The sequence below is a fragment of the Clupea harengus genome, chromosome 6 (genome assembly GCF_900700415.2).
Source record: "Clupea harengus chromosome 6, Ch_v2.0.2, whole genome shotgun sequence".
NCBI lineage: Eukaryota > Metazoa > Chordata > Actinopteri > Clupeiformes > Clupeidae > Clupea > Clupea harengus.
Genome location: NC_045157.1, coordinates 22,158,408 through 22,180,736, shown reverse-complemented (window position 1 = coordinate 22,180,736; position 22,329 = coordinate 22,158,408). Strand labels below are relative to the sequence as shown.

The window sequence follows — 22,329 nt, the reverse complement described above, 5'->3', positions numbered from 1 at the left end:
AGACAATGATTAAACAATTAAACAGAACAAAAAGAGAATGAAAGATACGAGGAAGAGAGGAAAAATAAAAAGAGAGACAGACAGAAAGTAAAGAAAGTCAGTAATGCTTAAAAGAGTGCTAAAAGGAGACAGATCAGGAGTCGGGAGATCAATGGCACAGTTCAGAAAATGTCCTGATAGCCATCATGATGGAGGATTCTGTCCTTCCCTCCCCTGGCAAACATCCACATTTCTCCCATTATCCTCCAAAGTCCATTACTTTGAGCTCAGTCAACAACCTAGCAGCACCATGTGCAATAAAGAATGAGAAGCACTGCTATCACTGGAAATGCTAAACGAGCAATATTACTGATGGGACCAAACTCATTTGTCTCCTTGGCAGGGCAACAGGGTTTAAAAGTCAAAATACTATTTACACCGCAATTTATAAAAAGACAACACATCATAGTGCAAATGCACACAGTTCATCATCCAAAGATTAAGAGAGAGTGCAGAATTTGTTATCACCCCTGCTTGAACTAAATAGTAATTGATTGGACAATACCGACAAAGGAAATGGATGTTTTTTAAGGGAGAACTTCCCAATCAATACTTGAATCAATGCACAGGCTCCTTCCCATATGAGGCCCCAAACTCAGTCCTGGTGAGCCATCCTCCTGTCCTGGAGGCAGGTGCAGTGGTGTGAGCCCTTGGCCTGTGCTGGATCTTACAAAATGATCACACTGGCATCAACATGGTGGTAGTGGCACAGCATTACATTAAGCGTGGACAGGGACAAGGCAGAGCATCCACGCATCTGGTTGCTAGGTGATTGTTGTTGCTACTAGCACTGCTGTTGCTTCTGGAGATTCTGCCCTAACTACTATTCCGCCAGTCCAATGCTGTGCCATAAAAAAAACTGTGTAAAGTCCTCTACTCTTGTCTACATACCGATGTGGTTGCCACCTTAAGCTGATAAAACATTACTGGCCATGAAAGGCCACAATATTTGTTTACTTAATTAGTGATGTTTTCTCCAATCCCACACTCATAAATTCTTCAACATTCTCCAGTAGTAACCAGCCAATCATCCTCATAGTACAAATTCCCCTCATCACAAGTGAGGTTTAGGCCTGACAGCACATGTACACACACACACACCACACACACACACACACACACACACACACACACACACACACACACACACACACACACACACACACACACCATCCACCCCTAAAGCCAACCCTTGAGAATGCTGGGAGACGAGACACTCTGTCTGCTGACTTCTATCTAACAGAGATAACAAGCACAGCAATGAACACACACACACACACACACACACACACACACACACACACACACACACACACACACACACACACATCACCGCCCTCACAACACAGCACAGACAGACACGGCACTCTGTCTCCAAGCTTTTCCTATCTGATGAACACAGATAAAACTATAAACACACACATAGGCAATGCATCAAGCACGTGCACATCCTCAGACACACATACACACACACACACACACACACACACACACACACACACGCACAAATAGAATCATAATAAGCCTTGGAGTGAACCTCATATAGTGGAAACTACAGCAAACAGGAATGTTTAGCAGGAGGAAGAACATTTTAAAATACTGTAAGGGTCAAACTCTCTCTCTCTCTCCCCCTCTCTCCCTCTCTCTCTTTCTCTCTACCTCTCTCTCTCTCACACACACACACACACACACACACAGACACAGAGAGAGAATAGTAACAGAGCAGGAAAGGGACACTATAGGTCTTTAACAGAAATCTCAGAAAGCTAGCTAAACATTGGTAAACTCCTAACCTTTGACACATTTTGCTAATACTAAAAACCACACAGAAGGTCTGTAACAAAAATCCCAGAAAGCTAGCTAAACATTGGTAAACTCTCAGCTTTTCAAAACATTTAGGTAATACTGAAACCACACAGACACCCAAAACCCTTCAAACTAATTGCAGATGCCAACTGACACTTTGACTCTGAGTTTAAAAAGCTGTGGCGTTGTATGTAGGCAGCAGTGTCTCATAGTCAGTGTGCTAATGCAGGTGGTGAATTAAAAGAAACTAGTTAGCACCGTAAAAAGAGCTACATGGCCCGCGCTAAAAAATCAGTGACATTTACATCCCCTTGTTTAAGGCCCATCATTAGTGAGGACTGCCACTTTCTCTAATCCACTTGGACACAACAGACGTGGCTAATGGTACAATCATGCATGCATCTGTGTGTGTGTGTGTGTGTGTGTGTGTGTGTGTGTGTGTGTGTGTGTGTGTGTGTGTGTGTGTGTGTGTGTGTATGTGAGAGATGAGAAACACAGCTACACCTTTCTGGAGAGGAAATTAAGTGTTTGCAGAGAGATTTCTGAGCACACACAGGCGTCTCTTGTGGCATCTAGATCATCTGAGCGTCCTTGCTGTCGACCGGCACAATATCAAATCCTAGTGTGTGTCTAGCGCACTTGACTTGTTTTGGCTGTGAGCTCATTCCTGCGTCAGAGCTATGCTCAAGGTGGGGTGGGGTGGGGAGGCGAGAAAATTCTGGCAAAACCTGCAAAAGTCATCACCTTCTATGCAATGCCTAGGCTTCTCATTTTAACTTCACACGAAGGATCTCTGTCATTCACATGGGAAACACACACACACACACACACACACACACACACACACACACACACACATATATATATATATATATATATATATAGAGAGAGAGAAAGATAGATAGAGAGGGTTGGAAAACAGGTTTTGGAAAACTACACAGTGTTCTTGCACAAAGCTTTCACAAACAGCTCAGCCACTCTCTCCTAGACTCCTCTGTCTCTTGCTCACTCTTGCTCTCTCTTTTTTCACTCTATCCCACGTTCCCTCCTTCCCTCCCTTGCGCTCTCCTATTCAACTCAATTAATACCATCTGCCAACAGGAGGAACAGAAAACAGAACAGCCCACCAACCTGAGGGAGACTGGCGCCTTCAGTGTGTGTGTGTGTGTGTGAGAGAGAGAGAGAGAGAGAGAGAGAGTGTGTGTGTGTGTGTGTGTGTGTGTGTGAGAGAGAGAGAGAGAGAGAGTGCGTTTGTGCCTGTGAAGCTGAGTGTGTGTGCCTGTCTGTCCATATTCCATGCCAAAATGAAGAATTTCAAACACACACACAAACAAACACACATGCACTGACATACAACAACACATGTAAAAACACACACACACACAAACACACACACTCACACACCCTCATTTTTCTACAGAGCTGTCTTCTGCCTAACACAGAACAGAGCCCCACCAGCCCCCTGGGTTGGTTTGCCTCCCCTGGCTGCATCTCTCTCCCCCGTCTCTCCCTTTTCCTTTCTCTCTCTCTCTCCCTTTCTCTATCTCTCTCTCTCTCTCTCTCTTTTTTCCTCATTCTCTCTCTGCCCACAGGCAAGGCTGTCTGACTCGGGAGAAAAAGTGTCATGCTAGCCCCCCTGAACTCCGCACTCTCATCCACTCCGTCACCCTCCCTCCAGAGTAACAGCCCTCCACCCTCCTCTCCCATCCCTCCACTCCTGCTAAGAGTCCTCCCCTGACGCCTTCCCACGCCGGAGGAGAGCTACAGCACAGCATGGAAAGAGAAACATCCATCTTTATTTATTTTGTATTCACCCCTTAAGGCAAGAAAAGGGGCAGTGTCTTGCTGTCATCTAATAGATAGTTATTAGTTTGTTTCTTTTTACTTAATACAATCTAAACTTGTGGGGTGTTTTTGCCAGGAGGGAGGAGGATTTGTAGAGGACTCTAAATCATTAGGTGTGCACATCTCTGTGTAATTGCTGTTGCACACGGAGGAATTTAAGCAAAATGGTAGGCAGGGCCCAACTCCCAAGATCTCCATAACAACACTCTTGTGAATAAACACCAAAGACGAGGTGCAACCAGCATGAGAGGTAGAAGAGAGAAAGAGATGAAGAAAGAAAGACAGAGAGAGAGAGAGAGAAAGAGAGAGAGAGAGAGGAGGAGGATAGATTAAGATGGTGATCCAGCAGTCTGCCTGCATGTTCTTAAATGTCTGTGTGATCTCACACATGTGACAGTTGTCTGTGTGTTTCATTAGAGTATCCTCTTTTATTAGCTCTGGAGTAAACAGACACTTAGCCCTCTGAAGGTCACACAAAAGTGCTCTGAGCTGCAGCATCAGCACGGGACGAGCCTCGCTAACACACAACTGACATCATCAGTATACTAACCAGATAGTCCTGAGCTGACATATACAAGAGCAGATTCAGTCCTGCCCAATACTTATGCAGAGTTCAAGACCCTAATAAACCTCCACTTCCATCTGGTGATTCATCACACATGCATGCCACGAGAGACCCAGCCCGTCCTACAGTATCTTCAGAAACCATCGACAGAAGCCCTTAAATCTTGAATGTACAAGCAGAGGCACCTCGCTGCTTTGGGCGTCCATATTAAAGAGCAGGATCCACTGTGCCTTCGGCCGGCTTTATAAATGTGAGCTGTTCCTCGTGGGCCCTGCACAAACATTGGGGCTGTTCTGGAAGCTGGACGGCGGCGCTGGAAAGTAGCAGTGCGATGGGCTCAGATCTGCTGTCTAGACGGAGGGACCGTGTTTTCCCACTGTCTGGCTTCAGATAAAATGTCAGGAGCAATCCCTGACAATGGGCAGGTATGGTTAAAGAGAGGGATATGCACACATATTCACTCACTCACGCACACACAGACACATAATCTCACACACACACACACACAGACACAAGAGACAAAGAGACAATGTGTGTAAAAGTGTGCAATATTTTCTTTTGTGTGAGTGATGTGTGTGCGCGCGTGTGTGTGTGTGCGTGTGTGTGTAAGCGTGAGAGAGAAGAGCACAGGAAATGTAATGAGGGCAGATTATGATCTGAACAGTAGATCTTAATCAGTGAACACATGCCTCAACACATTCTAGCACCAGCCAGTTTTGCAGCTTTCAGACCCAACACACACACACACAGACACACACAGACACACACACACACACACACACCCACACATACACACACCCGCGCGCACACCACAAATGCCACAGCTGGAATTAACCTCACATAATGAGAGTGCTGAGAATAGCACAGATGTTACCCAGGTGAGAAAATACTACTCTGTTGAAAGAGTGCAGGATGATTTCTATAGCAGATTATTTCATAATTAGTACAGCAGAGAGACTTAACCACGTGAGGCCTGTCATGCCAACTCATACACACACACAGTTCACACATAGAATCACACACTCTCCACCAAAAACAGTACAGAATTTATCATCAATACGTGAAGACCCTCTTTTCTTCTACCCTCTCTTTTAACTGACACAGTACATCCGTTATTGACGAATGACTGATGAGTTCATGTGATGACTATCTGACAGGAGATTAGGCTTCTCCATCTTGTCTTATAAACGGATTTCCCAAACAAACAGACATTTTACTTCACTGACAACAGTTTCTTCCTGTAATACACCTCGTGGGATTAAGATGAAGGAAAGCTGTCTGAACGCCACAACACATCACAACTCTGAGCATCCAACTGCGTTCATGTGACGGCATCCTAGTGATAGCCGTGGATGTATCTGTGAGACTGATCCCCCTTAAAACAACACAGAAGAAGCCACTTAGTGACAAGCTCCGGTGCTGGGGGAAAGAGATTAATCAGGTAGCCATTCTTGCTTTTGTGCCGCCCGAGAGCGAGAGCAGAGAGATCGCATGACTCTAACCCTTCTGTTAGGCTGCCAGAGCAGAAAAAAGAGAGAGAGGGGACAGAGAGGGACAGAATGAACGGGGGAAAAAAGGGAGAAAGAGGGGGAGAGAGCGCGCCAGAGCGAGGGCTAGAGACAATGCATATTTCACACAGATCCAAATCCTGCACATTGTTGTCACACAAAAGAGGCTTTTTGCTGTTGGAGGGAAAACAATTGGCTGTCAGCTCTGTCTGGCTCCCGTGGAGACAAGGAAGTCCGTCTAGAGGCCGTCTATCTTACGCTGTGGCTCATTTGTATCCTCCCTCTCTCTCTTTTCTCACTCTCCCAGCCTTGGTTTACCTGCTCATCTCATGGCCGTTTTCTCCTCAACTAAATACAGGCTTTGAGCTGGGGGATGAAGGAGAAAGAGAGAGAGAGAGAGAGAGAGAAAGCGAGAGAGAGAGAGAGAGAGAGATGGGGGGGGGGTTGGGAGACAGACAGACAGACAGATGCAGCGATGTGAGGAGATGACCCAAAGAAAAACATACTGGGAGAGAGAGGAAGAATAGGTAGGAAAGAACAGAGGGATGAAGAGCAAACTTCAACAGAGAGAGATTTCACATAGGCAGCTCTGGAGCCCAGAGAGTTCCATGAGCCCCAGCTAGCACTAGCATGGACCAGAGCAGAGAGAGCAGAGAGAGGCCTGTATGATCTGCAAGTCAGGGACATTGGCACAGCACAGGGGCCACATGGCACATGGCATGCAGGCCGGCTGTTGGGCGGCCTCCACAGAAAACCAATGGGCAGTTTTCTGGGAAAAAATGCCTGCATGAGAGACAGGGAGGCTTTCACACACACACACACACACACACAGACACACACACACACACACTTTGATACCAGCTGGTTGACGAGCAAACAGCAGTGGAATTTTCTCTCAATTACAGCCTAGTCACTCTCAAAGCACCTGGACTTGGCAGCGGGGGGTGCACACACATTCAGCAGTTAAACTTTCTGGAGGATGGGCATCACAGAGGCGCACAAACACATGATTACATACAAACACACACACAAGCACAAACACAAACACACACACATAGAAGAATACACACACACACACACACACACACACACACACACACACACACACACACACACACACACACAATGAGGGAGACATATATGCTCACAAACACAGAATCTAATCTTGAAAGCACAACATGACTGACATGATCTAAAGAGACAGAGACTGTCTAAAAATGGCAGACAGTGATTTAGCACAGGGGAGCACGGGGGTGATGTCAGGAGACTCGTTATGTCACCACTCTCCAGCTATCAGCTTTGAGGAATCGCTCTCATGGCGCACAACAACAGTGACTGGCGTTCCCTCAGCTTCCTCCACAGGCAGGCCCCTGCCCACCCCCAATCAATACAGACACAGAGAGGGGGAGAGAGAGAGAGATAGAGAGAGAGAGAGAGAAAGGGGGAGAGATGGAGCAATTGCAACGAGATGAAGAGAGAGAGAGAGAGAGAGAGAGAGATAAAGAGGGAGAGATGGAGCAATTGCAACGAGAGGAAGAGAGTGAAAGTGAGGAGTGGAGTGGCGTGGGGTGGGGTGAGAGAGAGCGAGAAAGACAGGGAGAGACAGAGGGTGACAGGCGGAGTGGGAGACAGACAGAAGCAGATCACTAGGGTCACGGTGAGGCCAAATGAAAAGGCTCTGCTAGACAAGCAGGTTTCCAGTTTCACAGGGTCTCAAGAGGCTTATCAAGGTACTTTGGATAATTCTCAGTCAACATCTTGTTCATGCCATTTCATTTTACTGAAAAGGTTCAAAAGACATTGGCATAGACCTGATCCAGTACACAATGTCTCATAAAAAAACAGGACGTGCAGGTTTAAGGCAATACTGCATCATGAATCATCCTATATTGCTATTGGAGTTATCAATAGCATCAACTATTACTATCTCAGTGTGAGCCCCATGTCATCTTCTAGGCACTGAGCAGATCTGTTGCAGATACTCAGCCCCAAGGTGGACTCAAAGCTCATTATGTAGTGTCACACTTGGCTCACACATCAGCCGGGCAAATCTCTGCATTAGTCGCTGTTAGCAGGCACCATGGACAGCTGTTGTGCCACAGTAACACGGGGAAGGTGCTTTGCTTCCTTCCTTTGGTGGAAGGCACTAATTGGATGATGAACACGCATTTCTCTGTCTCAGTTCCTGAGCTGACAGAGATCTGCTGATATGAGCCTAACCTGCGGGCATGAGATTCAAACCTGCACTTTCACTCACTCTGTATTCTTTATTAGACTCTGTAAAAGAGAAAGGTTAAGTAATTTATCCTGCATGCTCACTCTGAGAGCTGCCAAGACTAAATGTAGACATTATCCATAGCATGCCTTTATCATATATAACACATGAATGAATAGTTTACTAGTACCAGAACATACCTCATACCTCTTTTCTACAGAAATGAATGATAGAACGGTGACTATGTTGTGAGAGCGAAAAAGGTTGAATCCATCTGTCCAGGTCTTTGTACTGGCCGAGTGCCATGAATGACTTTCCGCTGACTCTATATTTGTGCTGGGTGAAGAAGGTACTTTAAGGACAGTGGAAAAAGTGGAGACGGTGAAAAAATACACACGGAAAAAAAGTGAGTAAAAATAAAAGGAAAGGATGAAGTGGAGGTCAGAGGGAAAGGTACAAGCAGAATGTCAGAGAGATTCATAAAGAGGGGAGGGAAGGCGCTTGCTGACACAACACTCTCAATCTCCCTGCCCGTCTCTCTTTCAAACACAAACAAACACACACAAACACACGCACACTGTAAAAGCTATCCACGTCTCTATTCACAGCATCAATTATGTATGTTGTCTGATACTCCATAACTGTTGGAGGTTTCTCTAGAGACTGGATAAACAGAAGACATCAAAACAGGCCGAACCAAACGCACCCACACTCAGAAACAAGCACACAGCTCCTTCAGCCCTGCACAATCACTGCCCCCGAGTATGCACAGCACACAGACACTGGAGCCATCCATCCAGCGCAGTTATGCATGAAATAGGGTGAGATTGAACCAACCTGAACGAGAGCCAAGGGACAATAATTAACCAATCCACTCCTGGCGTACCAGATGAGTTAAGTCATGCTTCAAAAATGCCAGGGAGAGAGAGAGAGAAAGAGGTGCGTGGGTGAGCGGGTGGAAAACATTTTTTTTTTACAACAAAAAAACACGGTAATGGGTAGAAAAAAATCCCTAACCAGCAGAGCAGCCTTTAGAAGAGGAAGTACTCGCATAAACAGGAAACTGTAGTTTATACAGCGGCGCAGGTTTGCTGAGAGGCGACCCACCTAGCAGAGACGCTGGGCACGCAGCAGTCGCACACAGAGGTTCTTAGGCTGGGCAGGCTGCAGATGAGGTCAGCACAAAACGGCTGACCTAAAAAGAGATGGAGAGAAGGACTGGGCTGGGAGAGGGGGGGGGGCAAAAGAAAAGAGCACGCCATCCGTCAGGAGAAAGTTGCAGCAGTCCTTGGTCAGGACACTCTGCTGGGAGAGGTAGCGAGTGTGTCCCTCAGAGTCCTTCATGCAGTGCCTGCACACATGCACACACACACACACACACACACACACACACACACACACACACACACACACACACACACACACACACACACACACACACACACACACACACACACGCTTCATCAACCAGGACATCTGTCAAGATCAAACCCACTGCCACAGCCTCATCCATCAGATCAGATGATCATTCATCAGGTTCTTCTACACCCACTGCACCCACCATGCTACACACACCCCAAGCTCACTTCCCATAACAAACACACACATACAAACACGTGTTCAGTGCTGAGTTCAACAACTGAGCAATGCACACACACACACACACACACACACACACACACACACACACACACACACACACACATGGCAACCTACACAATGTGTATCTGCATCAGAATCCCCCACCAGGCACGCTGGCCATGCAAGCAAAAGGAAATTGGTCCATGCGGTGCTCTGTGAGGGTGACTCATCCAGGGCTGTTAGCTCACTCCGCCATGACTGCAGGATACTAGCATGGGCGTCCTTAGACTGGCTCTCGGCTGCTGGGTCCTCACCACACACACACACAGCTCAACACACAGCCAAGCTGGAGAGGACTGTGGTTGGAGTAGTGGGAGCAACCTCAGGTGAGACTGGAGATTGGCACACAGACACACACACCACTACACATGTGCACATACACACACACGCACATACACACACACACACACACACGCACGCACACACACACACGCACACACACACACACACACACACACACACACACACATCCACATGCACATACAATAGAGAGCAGCTTGAATGCTTTGTGTTTTTTTGCACGGAAGAGATCATGAAAGGATGAGGGGGAGAGAGGGAGAAAGTCATTGAACAAATGCTATTGTGCGGGAGAAGTCACCAGAGGTTTCTCTGTGTCAGCTCAGGCCCTCGGTGAGGATGTGTTTCATAACGTAAAGCCTCTCATCCCCCCCTCTCAGGACACTCAACATCTGAGCACAACTGCTGCTCCTGCTGCAGCTGAGGGAACAAGCAAGAGAGCGGGGGCCACGTCGTCCTGGGCCTGGACCGCCAGGCGGGCATTTTTTTTTTGGATGGCCTTGGATGGCCAAGCTCCGGAGGCACTGGAATCAAAACAAATCAATGCAGGCCCGAAACCCCAGGAGAGACCGAGCGAAGGAGAGGAGACTTTCGCTTCCAATTACTGCATAAGGAGGGAGAGGGAGAGGGAGGGAGGGAAAGAGAGAGAGGAAGAAAAACAGCGCTCTGGAGGCAAGGAGAAAATAACAAGATGCTGCACTGACCACACAGTAGCAGACATGAGAGCGAGAGAGCGAGTGAGAGCAGAAAAGGTGGGAGAAAGAAGGGAAGAGAGATGGAGAGAGAGGGAGACATTAAGTCATATCTAAAGTGAAGAGTGGGGGGGGGTGGAGATAGAGGCAGATAAAGTATGACATAAGTATCAGAGGGGATGCAGACAGCTTGAGAAAAAGAAAAAGATGGAGTAAAGAACGACAGAGAGAGCAGGAGAGAGAGAGAGCAGGAGGAATAGAGAGAGAGAGAGAGAGAGCATGAGAGAGAGAGAGAGAGAGAGTCTGGATAAGCTTAGGCAGGCAGGTCTGGTAGGGCTTGTGGTGCAGGCTGGACAGCCTATCAGCAGGCAACTCTGTAATTTACTGAGGTGGAATGCGGCAGGCAGCCGCGGGTGCTAATTACAGGCCGGCCATCTCTCTCTCCTTCTCTCCCTCTGTCTCTCTCTTCTTCTCTTTCCCTCCCCCCCTCTCTCTCTATTCCTTTGGCCTCTTCCCCCTCTCTGACTCTGAGCCAGCCAACCAGAGCCACGCTACTCCCACAATGCCATGCTCCCGAGGTCTAGCTCCCTGACGGCACCCAGAATGTCACACAAAGTGCTCCCTGCAAACACAGGCAGCTTAGCATGCCTCTCACACAGTGCGGAGGATATAGGTTAGATTGCATCTGGGTGGGCTGGAGTGCCGGACACTTCCAAGATGCCAGGGTGTTATGAAAGAATATAAGGAGAGGCTTCCACTCAATGAGAGCCAAGTTTCTCTAGTCATTAATTTCTCTCTCTCCCACCATTTCCATCCATCTCTGTCCCATTCTCTGCTGGGTCAGTCAGCACGCATTTGCCTCACCAGAGATATATGTCACTGTACATGACAATGCACTTTTCTCCAAGCAAATCTCCACAGCACCTGAGAATGTACACTGATGATCACCCACTACTCAGGCTAAATTCTCTAAAAGCTAATAAAGAGGCAACAGGGAGCACCGCCCATATGCAGAAAATATATGGCCAGGAATATCAAATCAGGAGATTTCATAGGATGACAGCGAAAAAGTATATGCCAAGAAATGCCTTGAAATGTTCTTTTTTTCACGAGTACAGCGTGTGTCATCTGCCCACTCTTTCCCAAGTTAGTGTTTATGCTGCATGTCAACTGGCAACCATCATTTATGCAAACAGAACGGCTACAGATATGTTGGTTGACAAAATATTGTGTCTTGTTTGTAGTTGTTTGTCACAGTTTAAAGGCCCACATATAACCACAAGCACTGATTTGTATTTATGGAATACATTGTTTTCAGAGACTAATCTTAATGCACGGTTATAACCATGAGAAATGTTGTGGCCAGACACAGGTTGAAGCTTATATTTTTGTACAGAACAATATGCCATGATACTGTCAATCAGAGAGTTTCAAGTAGGTTCTCCTTGTTATTGTGACGAAAATGTGTAGTCCGTCACCATGACATGTTTGCAAGCTCTACTTCCCTTGTTGACAATGTCCATGTGCAGAGAATGAAAACAAATAAGGTCTAAATAAACAACAGAAAGTATATTGGCAACATTTCACATTGGGTGAGTGCATCTGACAAAGGTGCTTTGGTTGACATGATGGATATTTGTTTAAGTTAATTCTCTGCTCAGTCTACAATATCCAATTAGTAAAGAGCATGGAGCTTGAGCTTGAGGGTCTGCAGCGTGCTCTCTGCACATTGTGTTCCAGTGATTTATGCAGGCCCTCAAACACACATGCAGCCTATAGACAGGAACACACGTTCCAAAGCACAACAATACACACACACGTACACACACACACACACGTACACAAACATACACACACACACACACACACACACACACTAAAACGGCCATCATTTTTTCCTATACAAAGCCTGTGCCAGCCCTGCCCCCCAACCCGGACCCAACCAGTGCATCGCAGTGATGCCCTTTCTGACTCATTTCACAGAGACAGAAGTGCATCGATCATGACGAGAAGAGCAGACGAACACACACACACACACACACACACACACACACACACACACACACACACACACACACACACAGGCACGTCTCCCTACCCTGAGGCATCAGGCACCATTGCAGTCTCTGCCCTCAGTGCAGGAGGCTAACTAAAGAGTAGGAGTGGGCAGACAGCACAGATGAGGCTCCCCATCCCTCTTTCTATCCATCTCTTTCTGTCTCATCAACTCTCTGCATGTCTGTCCCTTTCTGTGCTTGTCTGTGATGAGGTGCTTCGAGTGAGAATTAATGAGAGGTTTCACTAAACACAAACTGTAAACCCGTACATCATCTCTGCTGAATAAATGTGAATGAATCACTGCATGAATGAATCACCTTTCTCTTGCCTTCGTTTCTAATAAATAAGTGCTCACAAAAAATGTTCATCCAGAGAGAGAAATAGAGAGAGGGAGAGAGAGAGAGAGAGAGGGAGGGAGAGAGAGATAACATACTAAGTGCAGCCTGCTCTTTTGATTGCAAATGCGAGGTGCTCCCCTGCAATTGCTGGGCTGTTATATAACACACTTAACATGGACCTCAGTCCAAAATACCACCACCTCCACACACACACACACACACACACATTCATTGATGAGAGCGAGAGAAAGTGCACATTGTGCTATGCACTTACTCCTGTGTGATTAGACTCCTCATGCCACCTCAGCTTACATTAGCACTAAACCTCATTTGCATATATACAAACAAGCCCAGAAGCAACTGGTTATTTGCCGATTCACTGCATCAAACCTACCATCAACAGTTTGCTCATCACAGTTTGATTGTGTGCACTGATTGATGCCGTTCTGGTGCACTGTAATTTGATGCACAAGCTGCTGTTCGCCTCACATTACAGTGTATCTGGACAACAAGAAGGAAACTGTAGTGCTTTGTCAGTGTGCTACTGAATCAGCCAGTGTTTGAACTTGAGGGGAAAGCAAATATTTCTGCAACCAACTCGTACTTGGCCCTACAAGAATAGCTGCTGTTGAACCTGGCAAAAATGAATCACTCAGTCAGAGTCAAAGAACGAGAGGGTGGTCCTTGTCTCTTCACTATTGGCGGTGGATTGTTTCTTCCTCCCTGGTCATGGCAGAGATTCACTTGCTGTAAGTACTTGGCCAAGTCTGATGAGCAACCGTGGAGCAAGAGCTAGAAAAGCCATGTCTCCATACAGTTATAGTTGGTTACATATAAGGTGTCCTGTAGTGTGGCCCACTCTCACATATCCTTCTGAGCTCTATTCAATGATAGTTGAAATTAACCAAGTATTTGTCTGTCAACCAATTTAAGAGCCTTTTAGATAATAAGGATGTGCCTCAATGCTGTTGTTTTAAATGATTCTCTGATTTAATTTTTTTTTTACTTTATGTTATTTTATTTATTTATTTATTTTACTTAATTTCTGAGTTGTTTAATGTGTTTTTTTAATGTATTTTGTCTGTTTCGTTTTGTTATGGTTTGTTTATGTATTGTTCTTCTATACTATGTAGCCTCAATCAGGGCATTGCTGCAAAAGAGCCCTGTGCTCAGTCAATTTCTCCCTGAATAAACAATGATGATGAATGATGACTAAAGCTATGGTGCAATCCATTTACATTGAGCACTGCTTCCCAACTGCAGAGGGGCTACTGTGTTGGCCTGGAATGTGCATGACAGTGGAAATACAGGAAATATGGCTGTTATTTTCCATAGAGGACCACCAAAGACAACTGGAAAGTCAGAAGAGGCTCTGTCACTGTCGCTATCGCTGATTATCTCATTTAGCAATTCTGGAGCAAGTGTCTTCATCCCCATTTATCTTTCCGATTTGAACAGAGGCTCAACACTTACGTCCCAGGGTTGATTTAATTGAAGTAGGTTGGAGGTTAACAGGCATTCACCCATGGCAATAATCCTGGTAAGTATAAGCGGTTTACCCATGATAAGGAAGAACAGTATGCGTAATAAAACGCAACCCAACTGGACTGCATTTTATCAATTATTTTCCGCAGCAGTGGAACGTGCATAGATAAACCCCAGGTGGTGCTCAAGCACCTGCCCTTACGCCCTCTGACTTCATAAGTGCCCTTAACGCATGACAATTTTTCTAACGATTTCTAATTTTGAATTTTTAATTAGGCTCATGGTAGAAATTTTCAGTTGAAAGCGTTTTGTAAATATCCCCGATAACTGCATTTGGGCGCCTATAGAGCGCCCTGTCTTCATAGGTGATTGACAGCCAGTGAGGTAACCACACTGTGTCACAGTGTTGTGAAATTAAGCCTTTATTAAAACATATCGATGCAGCCTGTAATGGGCCCAGTAGTCTGACTGACAATAGCCCACGATTAAACTTAAAAAAAAACAAGCTAGCCTGGCGATGAGTAGCTTCGTCAATGAAAACGAGTGAACTCAGCTAGTTCCTTTTGTCAGGCAATTTATAAACGTATAACAAATCAATCTTAAAAGTCAATGCAATCATATTTGGATATCTGTCACCCCTTACTTGTGGAGCACCAATAGACGTGTAGCCATGCATTGATGGTCTATACTCTGGCATGTCAAGGAAACGTTCAGCTTGATCCACACCTTCATTGACAGGCTATGGATTATTACTAAGACACAATATGGTATATAGTTTATCGCTTATATGCTGCTACTGTAGGTAAAAAATATATAGCACACCTGCCCCCCAAACGTTTGTGCACGGCAGGGCTCTGGTTATCAAACTCATATATTATGCGCGGTAGAAGACCTGTTTATGGTCCACGAGATAAGGATAGTCGGTGTTTCATTATCCTAGGTGAAACAAAGTCGTTTATCTGAGAGTTAAAAACACAAAGGCACATTTTGATTAATTGTCCTGCCTGAGACAATTATTCACAATACTTTGTCTAAGACGTGGTAAGGTAGAGAAATAGGCCTAGTATACAGAATGGAGCTACTTTCCCCGCTTAAATTGATGAGGCCCTTTCACACGGGTTTGACAGCAGCCACTTGAGCGCTTCCTTTGTTTAGTTATTGCGAACGGATTACCTGAGGATTCGATCGTTTAACGGATTACCTGACGATTGGATTGCTACATTGCGAACTCTTTGAGGATAGACTGAATCTATCGCTGTCCAGGCCCACTTCACACATTAAATGGCCAGTGGAAGCTTATGATATCAATATTTAGACGGCAGATAATCATTACTTCAGTTTATGATTCTTAATATGGAGATGCACTCACCTCCGATAATGGTAGGCTATAGGCTAATAACAGGCTAAATTCAAAATAATAAAATAAGTCGCCTAAATTAAAACAATCTAAACTCAAACGACAATCCGACAGCGACTATCAAAATCTTCAAGCGTTATAAGATTTATCAAAATATGTCTTTATCGCGCTCCAACAGGCAAGCGCACCAGTTGCTGCCCGTCAGCGCGAAAGCATTTTGGCCGTCAGATTAGATACATTGTGGGAGAAGGCTATAAACCTCAAGGAATATGTGTGCTATTACACAAACATGATGTAGCCATTAATTGCAGCGTAAACGCCTCTCTAGGAAGAGCCGTGGCACAAGGCTTATCTAAGAAAACACACCAACGTAAACACACCTTAAGCAAAGTGCACATATGTTTGTTCCCTGGCCTACAGTTATATCCATAATATAACGTCACGTTTTTCGATGTTTCAGAAGTGGACACAATTTGGCGACAAGTTGATAGCCTAAAGGAAATAGAACACTAAACATTGTAAATGCAAAACCACCACAAATACCAAAAATACAACTTTGAATAGTGACTTGGCTTGTATCCCCCAATAAATAGTAGTAGTACACCTAGTGAGAAGTTCAATTGCACTAAACCAGGGAACGTATTCGAGCGCACATCATCTGGTTAAGTTCTGACACTTCTCACTTGAATAAGTTGAAGGCTCCTTCGCTGGCCCTTGCCAACCTAATTATTTTTGTGCAAATGGTATAAACAATCATGTTATCATAAGACACCGTTTTATAGTAAACTATACCATAGTTTAAATATATCTTTAAATGTATCTATGAATAAGCCATACCATCTATTGACATCCAGCGAGCGACTGTTTGCAGAAATGGCAGAGACAGATTTTCTACCTTCTGTTCGCCGTTGAATTACCTGAATATGATGACTGTCTACGTCAAACACGACAGGCAGGTGAGGACGGCGAATCACAACAAAAAAAGGGCAAATATCTTCTGCGTGCCAGGTTCTGCTAGTGACCTTCAGACGGGTTGGGCTTAAGTCACGTTTACAAAATATTTGCGACGCACACAAGATGCGAGTGTCTTGAGAATAATCCCATAGATGACTGGACTGCACGAAGTTCTTTTCCTGATTTCAATTCCTGATTTAGTTTTCTGTTGCCTAAGCAATGAGACGAGCGGTGCCAAAGGCTGAGCTGACAGCAAGCTGCGAAGTTCGGACTGATGGTTTCGAGTTGTGTACACAGCAATCTCCACAGAAGAACAGGCTTCAATTCAACCAGACACGTTTCCATAGACCTCCCTGTACCGTAAAACACCGAATGTATGACCCCAGAATTCGCCGAACTTCTAACATCGTGGTAAAAATAGCAAAAGTTTACAGTTTAAGATGTCTGCCCATGTCTGGTTATACACGTTTTGCTTTCATTTGACAAGGACATGGGAAATGATCAACTTAAATGGCCAGTTTAATCAATCACTTGGATGCATACAATATAGCTGCGTAGAAGGTATGCGCTGAAAGGACCTATTGGGTGTACTAATAGGCTACCATGTAAAAATGAGAATATACTCTAGGCTTAAACTTTAAGACAAGGAAAGGAAAAGGGAAATATTATTTACCAATGTCATTATGCATTTCATTGCAGTGACAAAGGCTATTTGTAGTTGTAGGCTACACTAATCGAAGGTTTGTGGTAGCACTGTATTTTGGAAGTCCAGCCAGCGACCTCCTGCTTTGTATGATCATCAGCGAGAAATAGGAAGGAAAGGTTGAATATAAAACACCGTTAGCCCATATCCATTCCGGTGCAACGGTGGCTCAGGGTGTGCTACGTCATTCAAACCGAACTTTGTTATGCCTTTGGCAGGTTTATGACACTTATCTGTCCGCTGAACAACTGAGTTGCCTAGTTGGCTCATTTCCCATCAATTTAACCTGCGAGGCAACTTCAGGCCAGATGCCGACTAAACCATCAATGACATAACCTAGGCAAGGCTATTTGCGACACTCAGAAAAATTCAGAATAGCATCATGACATTATTGCACTACTAAAGGCACGCTCCAACTGCTAGTGACTTATGGGTTGAATAATCACATCCGTTCGTGCGCTTCTCTATGGGTGGGACCTGAGCAACTGCAAGACATAGGCTCAATTCCAGTATTTCTTGCATAAATGGTCATTTCCCTACAGAGAAAAATAAAAAATGCACAATGTTACGACCAAATTGTCATAATTAGTGTCCAAACATTTTTGATAGTCTCAAAATAAGCTTTCACATACTAGTTGGGCCTTGCTAAATCATCAGCAGTAATGATTATATGTCCAAGAAGTTGATGATGATTGCACTAAATAACCATTAACTAGACTGTGGGTGTCTTACATCCAAGCCTCTTTTCACAGAAGGAATTTGAATGAGGTCACAGCAAGGACCTAGGAGGCCTGTTTAACATACATCGGAAGTGATGGATCATTTGAGGGAGCTTGCCATGGCTGACGTGGAGAGTTTTTGACCAGTCTTATGAAGCAAACATCCTCCTCATTAATCATACTGAAGGGTGATCAATCTTGCCCTGAACCAGGTGAGGATGTTATGGGAAGGAAATGTAGAAATGCTGTCCGAAGATCCGGACAGCTTAGCTCCAGTCAAGGTGTTTATTTCCACAGCCCTGCCCTGGAGAGCCTGTTGTAAAGTAGTGTGGACCCAGTGGGGTTTCTGGTCTATTTCATTTTCTCCAGTCAGTGATGGGATATTAAAGCAAGAGGAATGGCCTCTAAGTTGCAATAACTGCAACATTTGCTATATTACTCCTTGGCTCAGCTTTTCTTTCTGATTCTTGTGCCTTCTGCTACAGAGGTAAGAGGAAGTTGATGGTGCCTTTGACAGATTAAGGCCAACTACAGTAGGTTATGTCTTGTCACTCCTGCCAGGTCAGGTCAGGTCACCTGCAATACAGCTTATAGACTTAAAATGTCAGACCATATGACAATCTCATTTTTTACATCAAGAATAAAACACAAATGGGGTTTTGTGCAGTTGGCAGGATCTTTGGGAGATGAGGTAGAGCCATGATGAGGATTCCATGACATGTTTCATGTACATTCTAATCCAGTACACAATTAACTTTAAAAGCAGTGACACGTAATTAGAGGGACTCTTGTCTCTTCAGGACTATATGTCTTTAATGTGTAATGAATAATAGACACGTATTAATGTGTGTGTGTGTGTGTGTGTGTGTTATATAAATGACAGGTATGACATGCAGGGTTTGTGAGGAATTGTAAACAACCACCCCCCTTGTAATTCTACCATCTTTTTTGGGTTAATGATAACAATGAATGTTAGTCATTGACTAAATATAAAAAGACTACAATTAATTTTTTTTTAAATCCACCACTGATGACATGATAAACTGTAGCTGGCCACCATCTGTTAAGACCACCATTGCTTTGTTCCAGCTACCTTACCCAGAATCCTCAACTTCACAATCGGTCATTCATCTGACATGTCCTGGTTATTGAGACATCATGTGAACTAGATTGGATTAACTCTTTCCCCTTCTGTACCTGCATGTGTAAACAGAACTTTACTCCCTGCATTTCTCCTTCCTTTTTATGAAGTTGTGAATGACTTAAAGAATACAAAAATGGAAATGGACAATTCAATTCAAGCGTTTATGGTTTAATGTAACATATAAACAAAGAATGTGGTATTCTTGCATGCTTCTATTGTCAGTTTGTAGTGATGGATGAGCACTCCAGCTATGGCAGTGTTTGTGATGACACCATGAAAATTTCAGCTCCTCTCCTCTCCTGTTCCCCTCTCCTCCCCCTCCTCCTCCTCTCTGGCTGGCACCCTAGCGACAGCAGCACAGGAAGTGATGCGTAGCGGAATGGCGGCATGCCTTACGAGCCCAGAGGAAACCCACCCGCTGCATTGTGAGTGAGCTTGCCCCTTCTGGCCAACTGCTGCTGATTGAGCCGTCTCCCAGTCTTCAGCGCGGTGCAACGGGAACATTCATCTCGCAGATCGTGCCCAGACGCAAATGGTACAACCAGCCTCATTTCACAGCTTTCTGCACAGCGCAGGCAGGACAGACACCGTTATGACACCAAGCTTCTGCCCAGCTGGAGCACGACACACAGGGCTGTCATTTCATTCCACCTACTGCAAACACACAGGCCAAAATCTAAATTCAAATGGCATGACTGTGGACAAGCCATACCGCAACAAGATTTTGTTTTGGTACACTTTGGCAGCATCTTTTTGTGTTGGCACTGATTTTTAATGATATTCATATCTGTTTTTTTTTCTCACATTTCTCTGCTCACTGCCAGTGTGTGGAGGCTACTGTGGCTATATGATAGCCTATGGTGATGGCTATACAGTGTAATGTATGTAAATGATAAGGCATCCGCTTGTCCGCAACAGCTTCTGAAGTCACAGTGTTTTCCAGCACTGTACTTTTACAAGCCTTAAAAACTGAGTGAGAGAGTGGAACTCACTCCAAATTATTCCAACTGACGCATTATATGGGAAGGAGTGCATGAGAAGGGTGGAGATGAGAGGAGGGGATGGAAGGATGATAAGTGGGACTGATGGAGTGGGGGATGAAGGAGGTTTGGAGGAAGGAATTTGTCTAGAGGGAGAGCGGGGCTGCCGTGCTGATAAGAGCACATGATAAACCTGCATGAGGAAGACGGGAGGGAACCAGAGACAGACTCCAAGGAAGGCGGTGCCTGTGGTGGCCGTACAATACTCTTATACACCAGAAGACATATTACAAAACATGCGTTTGAGGGTATGCATTGTTTGTCTGTAACCTGATAAATATCCACCCAATGCTTATCAATATAAAAAGATAGATAGAAAGTATAGATAGTTAATTATGATATATGTGGTGTATAGGCTACATATACAGTACATAATAGTAGTAAATAATTTACTATTAGGCTGAAAATTCCAAAGTCTGTATGGAAATTGAGTGTTGTTCTCTGTAAACAACTCATTCAACCTCATATGCATACTGTATACATCAACAGAATTATTTCCTCCTCACTCCCCCCCTAGGGCTTTAGTAAGTAGCTCCCCCATCTTTATTTATTTCTCTCCCTCCCCCCCCCCCCTCTCTCTCTATCCCTCTCTTAATTGAGTGCAAAGGACAAACACTTTGGAGGCGCAGCAGCAGCAACAGCAGTGCGAGTGCGTCCAGAGTGCGCCTTTTCATAAGCGACTGTAATGTGAACCATATGGCAGCATTTGAGAGCCCCAGCCGAATGGCGCTGAGAAATATGGCCGCCTTCTCTGCATTTCACACGCCACTGCATCGTCTGGTCTGCCCCGCCGCCCGACGTCGGCATCCTCCCCCATCCCAAGTCACCGTGGCGAAGATGCCGGTGTTCCTTCAGAGCGCCCTGTTTGATGTTTACGTTAATTTAAACACAGCGGTCACATTCAGGAATACAAACATAGACACTGTTTGTTTATATTAAAACATTTATGGAGAGAGCCTATTTTCTCGTCTTGACTCTATGTCTTTAATGTAAATATTTTGTGCAATCTGTTGTAAAGCTATGTTGTAAGGCTATGTATTTGAGTGTTTCCGCTGATCTCAGTACTAGCAACACTAACAGCAAGAGCACGGACATTAGTGAAAGGCTGGCAATTTAGACAACGATGTCATTTAAATGCCATCTAAACCCTCTTGCTTCTCATTGTCATACTAGAAGTACCGCCTCATTATGTCCAATGTCTTATGCTATCGGGTCCTCTAGACCTCATCTCTAGACGTCACCATCAAGCGGGCCATGAAGCCTCAGAGGCAAAGCAGGTGATTGCCATGAAATGGTTGTTTCTGCGTTCCAGAATGTTCCCTAGGTAGATGACTTTTGTGTTTAAAACATACCGTATACCATATGTGTGAGTATACAGCAGGGCAAGTTGTGTGTTCCCATAAGCATTCCATCAGGCCAATATGTTCCCCTAGACAGGCAAAAGGGCTGTTTGTAGATTCCCTACAGTAGTATCCTCTCAGTATACCTTCACACTTCAACTGGATATGTATTGTAACATGATACTGTACCATTCAACAACACATGCTTGCAGGAACCTAAGTAGTCATAGAGTCACTCGTTAACAAATGGACCTACCTAAATGTGTACAAACCAGGACTGTTCCTAAGTTGTTTTTTATTGTAAGCTCAGCTTGTTAGTGTATGCCCCTTTGCAGAGGACTCTGGAATGAGTCTCTCTGATTAGTTGACTGTCAGCATTCTCATGCATGTGTCAAATCAGTATGCACAAAGTAAATGGACTAATTGAATGAGAAACCATCCATTAACAGCAAACTGAGAAAAACACTGTGAGTGAAAAGGATTGAGGATTTTTGTGCGCTTTAATGTCACACCCTTTCACTCTTCAATAAATTATCATGAGTCAAAACATGTGGGATAGTTTTCAGAGAAACATGTTTTAAAC

At 44.8% G+C, this 22,329-nt stretch overlaps 1 protein-coding gene across 4 annotated transcripts in view; it reads right to left on the bottom strand.

Moving 5' to 3' along the window:
* Nucleotides 1–17,200, bottom strand: part of dok4 (docking protein 4) — a 53,289-nt gene extending 36,089 nt beyond the window's left edge. Inside the window, exon 1 of one of the 4 annotated variants that reach the window (XM_012834637.3) lies at nucleotides 16,764–17,200. The gene's annotated coding sequence lies outside the window, so the exon portion shown is untranslated. The other 3 variants (XM_031569430.2, XM_031569432.1, XM_031569431.2) reach the window with 3 other exon arrangements.
* Between the last annotated feature and the right edge of the window lie 5,129 nt (nucleotides 17,201–22,329).